The sequence below is a fragment of the Prionailurus viverrinus genome, chromosome D3 (genome assembly GCF_022837055.1).
Source record: "Prionailurus viverrinus isolate Anna chromosome D3, UM_Priviv_1.0, whole genome shotgun sequence".
Classification (NCBI taxonomy): Eukaryota; Metazoa; Chordata; class Mammalia; order Carnivora; family Felidae; genus Prionailurus; species Prionailurus viverrinus.
In genome coordinates this window covers 71,204,817-71,211,244 of record NC_062572.1, presented here as the reverse complement: position 1 = coordinate 71,211,244, position 6,428 = coordinate 71,204,817, and positions in this window count along the sequence as shown.

The window sequence follows — 6,428 nt, the reverse complement described above, 5'->3', positions numbered from 1 at the left end:
GTTCTGGGACTTTAGCAAGAACAGAACAAACCCCTTGCTTTTGTGGAGCTTACTTCCTGGTGGAAGAAACCAGGCGATGTGTTAAGTGTTATAAAGCAGGAAATGGCAAGAGTGCTCAAAGATCAGTTTGAGCAGCTGATACTTGAATGAACCACCCATATGGTTATCTGAGGGAAAACATCCCAGGCAGAGGAAAGAGCCAATGCAAGGGCCCTGGGGCAGAAATCTGCTTAGTGCATTTGAGACATAGAGTGGAGTGAGTGAGGAGAGAGTGGTAAGTGGTTGAAGATTAATCAGAAAGAAGGGGCCAGATGATGTAAGGCCTTGGAGCCATGGTAAAGACTGGCTTTTACTTGGCTGTGAAAAGCTGTTATAGGGTTTTGAGCAGAAGAGTAACATAGGATGTAAGAGGGTTGCTGGCTGCTGTGTTGAGAACAGACTTTAGGCAAAACAGACAAGAACAGACTCAGTTAAGGAGGGATCACAATAACCCAGGTAAGAGGTGGTGATAGCATGGTAGCCAGCCTCCAAGATGGCCCCTAATGATCCTCTCCCCTGTATTTCTGCCCTTGTATAGTCTCCTTCCACCCTGAACCATGGCTACCCTGTGTGACAAAGTGTTATAGGATCTTCTAGAGAGTCTCCTTAAAAGAGAAGGGAAGGAATTTTTGGAATGGTCGAGTAAGGGGCTCTGGAAATCCTCTCCCAAAATGCAATGATAAAATGGACACCAGTGTCAAAAAGAGCCATTTCAGGCCTGGAAATTGACCAAAGGCATGCAACAGATTGAGAAGCATTTATTCAAGAAAATCTACTAAACTTTGGTAAGAATGGTGAGAATCTATGGCATTTTAGCCTGGAGCTGCTGCCATATCTCCCTCAGCTACGTGAGGCAATGGTTCTACCAAGGCAGGGCATGGTATGAGGACCTGCAGCCTCACTGCCAGATGACGCTGACTTGATTAGGAGCGGAATTTGGAAAAAAAATCCATGCTTGGGGCATTGTCAAAATAATAGTGATTTAAAAAAAATATATTTTTAGAGAGTGAGTGGAGGAGAGAGGCAGAGAGAGAGAGAGAGAGAATCTTAAGTAGACTCCATGCTGTCAGTGTAGATCCTGATTGTGGGGCTCAATCCCATGACCCTGGGATCATGACCTGAGCTGAAATCGGGACTTGGATGCCCAACGGACTGAGCCACCCAGGAGCCCCAAAATAATAGTGGTTATAGTGGCAGTCAGGGAAGGCCAACATCACAGCTAACCTGAGGTTGTGATACTGATTGGGACAAGCAACAGACAGACCAGCCAGAAATTCAGAGGAAGATTTGGGGAACATGACAGCCATAATGGACTTTGATGTTTGAATGGGCTTCCATATATTCTTGGTAGTCTGGAAGGCTGTATGGGCATAAAGCTATATGCTTGCTCACGAAAGACCTGAATAGGTCCTAGTAGTCTATGGATCCTTGGCCAAATGTAAGGTCTTGAACATAAGAAGGTAAAAGTTGGGGCAGATTTGCAAATGGCCTAAACTTTAAATGAGTTCCCTAACCTTTACACAGATCTATCAGCAAAAGGTGCAAACCTTACAAGTTTAATTACTCACTGAGTAGTAAGCTACAGTGAACCAGGGCCACCCCTGGGAAGCCAGCCTTAAAAATAAAACAGGAATTAAAAAAATAAGCAGACATCAGTGCTATCTAGCCAGGTTGTATAAAGGTTTAAATGAAGTCTAGAATGTGTATGTAATTTGATTAACTATAGAGTGTTACAGACATGTGGATATTAGTATCAGACTCATCCCCCCCATGCGAGGGTTCTCTCCTCGTTCTCTCATTTGTGTCCACCTTGCTCTTTTTGCACTCTTCCATTAATAGGGAGGTTCAGGGGCATCTGGGTGGCTCAGTCAGTTAAGCGTCTGACTTCGGTTTGGGTCATGATCTCACAGCTTGTGAGTTGGAGCCCCGCATTGGACTCTGGGCTGACAGCTCGGAACCTGGAGCCTGCTTCGGATTCTGTGTCTCCCTCTCTCTCTCTGCCCCTCCCCCGCTCACCCTCTGTCTCTCTCTCTCTCTCAAAAAATAAACATTAAAAAATTTTTTTAATTAAAAAAAATAGGGAGGTTCTTTATATCAGACTGAAATCTATCTCCTCAAGGAAATGTTTGCAAAACATATATCCAACAAAGGACTCATTTCCAGAATATATAAACAGCTGCTACAATAAGAAAAAGATAACTCAGGGGGCGCCTGGGTGGCGCAGTCGGTTGAGCGTCCGACTTCAGCCAGGTCACGATCTCGCGGTCCGTGAGTTTGAGCCCCGCGTCAGGCTCTGGGCTGATGGCTCGGAGCCTGGAGCCTGTTTCCGATTCTGTGTCTCCCTCTCTCTCTGCCCCTCCCCCGTTCATGCTCTGTCTCTCTCTGTCCCAAAAATAAAAGAAAAATTAAAAAAAAAAAAAAAAAAAAAAAAGAAAAAGATAACTCAGTAGAAAAAAATGGACAAAAGACTTGTACTGACACTTCACAAAGAGAATAAGAAAATGGGTAATAAACAGGGAGGTGCTCAACGTTATTACTCACCATGGAAGTAAAATTAAAACCACCATGAATCTACACACTCAGCGAAATGGGTAAAATGAGAAAGACAAGCAAACAAGTATTGGAGAGAATATCAAGCAACAGAACTCTCCTACACTGATGTTAAGAATATAAATTTTAAGGGGGCGCTTGGGTGGCTCAGTCGGTTAAGTGTACGACTTCAGCTCCAGTCATGATCTCATGGTTCATGGGATAGAGCCCTGCATTGGGCTCTTGTGCTGACAGCTCAGAGCCTGGAGCCTACTTTGGATTCTGTGTCTCCCTCTCCCTCTGCCCCTTCTCCCACTCACACTCTCTCTCTTTCTCAAAAATAAACATTAAAAAATATATATAAATTTTAGGGGCGCCTGGGTGGCTCAGTCGGTTGAGTGTCTGACTCTTGATCTTGGCTCAAGTTACGGTCTTGTGGTTAGTGGTATCAAGCCCTGCACCGGGCTCTGCACTGACAGCACAGAGCTTTCTTGAGATTTTCTCTCTTTCTCTCTCTGCCCCTCCTCTGCTCTCTCTCCCCCCAAAAAAACATAAAAAAAAAAAAAAGATTGTTCATAGAAGCACTATTCATAATAGCCCAAATTAGAAGTAGCCCAAATGCCATCCAGAATAGAATGGAAAACTATACACAATGGAAATGAATGAACTTTGCTGCATGCAACAGCATTGATTAGCCTCACAGACATAATGATGAACAAAATAAGTCAGATATGTGCTATGATGTTCCACTTATGAAAAACTCAGAAGCAGGTAAAACTAAGTTTTGGTATTATAAATCAGGTGATTACCCTTTTGGGGAGAGTGCCTGGAGAGGGACTTCTGGGTATTATTACTGTTCTGTTTCTTGATTTTGGGGTGGTGGTCATTCAGTGTGTTCGCCTTAAGCAAATTCTTCAAGCTGTACATTTAAGATTTGTGCAGTTTTCTATATGTGTGCTGGGCTTCCATTAAGAGTTTAAAAACAACCAACCTTCCTGAAATAGCTACCATTGGTGATAGTGCTGCTTTCTGGATCTTTACAAACTGGATCTAATATTTGGAGACTACTATCCTGTCTCTTGCCATTCTCCAGGTAAACATCTCTCATTGGTCTATGCACTGCAGACCCTTCATCATCAGCTTGCCCTCTAGTGGTCACTGGACATTTTCCCAGATTTATATTAAAACAGGATGTTCAGAACTAGATAAAATCAGTCCAGAAGAGGTCTGCAAAGACCAATACAGTGGGACCATCACTTCCTGTAATCGGCACATTATACTTCATTTAATGCAGTCCACAGTTGAGTGCCCACATTCCAGTCACAATTGTAAAAATGTGGGCATAATTGTCTTGTCCTTGGCAGGTCCTACCTGCTTATTATAAACAATAAGAAGCTAGAAAGGGGAGAGACTAGAGATTGAGCTGTGTGTAAACCTTTGAATAGCAATGTCTGATGTTCGGAAAGCTCCAGTTGGGGAACACAGGTGGGGAGGGTGGCACACCCAGAGAAGGCATGGACCCTCTGCCTTCCCCATACTTAGCTCTACCTGGCTACTCTGTTTGGCTGTTCCTGAGTTAAATCCTTTATAACAAATCAGCAAATATAAAGAGTGTTCCTGAGTTATGTGAGCTGTTCTAGCCAATTATTGAAACTGAGAACAGAGGGTCATAGGAATTCCCAATTTATAGCCAGTTAGTCAGAAGCATAGGTGGCCCAGGACTTGCGACTGGCCTCGGAAATGGGGCGAAGGCAGTCCTGTGGGACTGAGCTTTTAATCTGTGGGGTCTGCACTAACTGCAGATAGTGTCTGAACTGATTTGAATTGTCGAACTTTGGTGTCTTGGAGAATCACAGAATTGGTCATTGGTATTGGGAAACACCCCAGTTAGTAGGTGGTGGTACTGGCATTTGAACTCTGTCTGGATACAGAGTCTATGCGTTTAGTTTCTTTGATTCACTGCCTCCCCACAAACAGGTCAAAATCAATGAATTATAGGCTTTTAGAACATAAACATCTATCACAAATATTTTAGTTTATTTTGCAAATGATAAAGCAGACCCCCCCCCCCATCTCCTATCTCTTGGTTCAGCACTTTTTTCATATAACATCATGATCTGTTACCAAAATCCAATGTATCAAAGCAGTCTTAATCAACCATATGCCCTTCAAGTGTGGCTGTTTAGGCAATATATAGCATGAGGCTATTTTCACTCCATTTCCAGCACTTTTCGGCCTCTATCCACACCTTTATGTTTGCTAACAGCATTTTGGTGCAAATCCATCAAGTACACTTATGCATACACATTCCACAAATTACACAAGGCATGAATATTTTTCTTTCTACAAAGCATCCTTCTCATATTTTGATTACATTATATAAACTGGGCAAACAGTCTCTCAGAATATAGATGAAAATTTCATTTAATAAAAAGAATAGCTTCCTATATAGGGAAGTCCCTGAGATAACAGGAAAAGATCAAAAGAAAAAGATGTGATTCAGTTTATGCCTCCTGAGAAGCTGTTGGCTGGATGAGGGCTCTAGGAGCCAAAAATTGCCTCCAAGTATAAACTCATTTCTATAAAGTTCTAAGACGTGTGTTTTGGATAGAGGCTGAGTGTTATTAACTTAGTGCTTCCAAGCATTGTGATGTGGGACTTTTATTTGAAGTGGCTTTATAGATAAGGTTCTGGGAAAGCTGACATAACGAGACAGTTTCCTGTTAGGTTCTTGCCCCGTGGGCCATTAATCTGCTGTGTGACTTTGGGTGAAACTGTCTGGGATGCACTTTTCTTGCCTAAAAACCAAGGTGCCTCTAGGCCTGGGAGAGACCTGAAGGAGTGTCTACTCCAAACCCTTCACTTTATAGATGACAGAGTGTCTCACGCTATGAGGACTTGGCTGCACTTAGGTTATTTGGTAGGTTGTCCCAGAAGCAGAAGTTCGGGATAGGCAGAGTAGCAAGGAGGAGCCAGTACAAGAATGTGCTAGAGGGAGGTTACCACTGCAGGCGACTGGGTCTCATGCCACTTGGGAGACTTCTGAGGATCTGTGGAGAAAACCTCACAGGTATGTACTGTCCAAGGTGGATGCCAGGCACTTACCACCCCACTCCTGCCCTCTTTTGTTGAGGGGTGCCCCTGTAGTAGTTGGGAGGCTCTGGGGGCTGTGGGAAGGCCCTGGGTGAGAACCCAGAGTCATGTGCGGTTTGTGCCTGAGGTGTCCCCTGGTGCCTCAGACAGAACCATCGCTAGAATCCGGGGGGCTGAGGGAAGCAGTGATACAGGGCACCTCAAGGCCAGAGAAGTTATGAAGACTCCTGATCTGGCCTGCAGCACACAGCTAGAACTATACTTTTTGTGTGTGTACATATTTTCTGTGTGTGTGTGTGTGTGTGTGTGTGTGTTCTAACTAGACAGATGCTCAAAGCAGGTGCCAAGTCTTAGATATCTCAGATGATCCTAAGCTTTCAGCACAAGACTTTGTCCAGAGCAAGTCCTCAGAAAATGTTTCCTCATTTGTTTTGGGGAGAGAAAGGAAGCATCAGTGGCCAGGGTGAAAGGATGACCATGGAGCCTTATTTCTGATTCTTTAGCATCCAGACCTAAGAGGGCCTCACAGGACTGAAATGGGATAAGGCCAGGCCGAGAGAGACAAGCCCCAAAGAACACTACAATGGCCAGCAGCAAGCCAGAGCTGAGTCAGGAGGCAGAGAACCCTGACAACGAAGAGGCCACGCAAGACCTGAAGCAGGCAGGCAGCTGGGCAGGGAGATGTCATCTGAAGTAGCAAGACTTGGCCATTCTATGGCTCCCAGATCTGGACAGGAAATGTCTTGCAGTAGCCACAGACTTTGGCA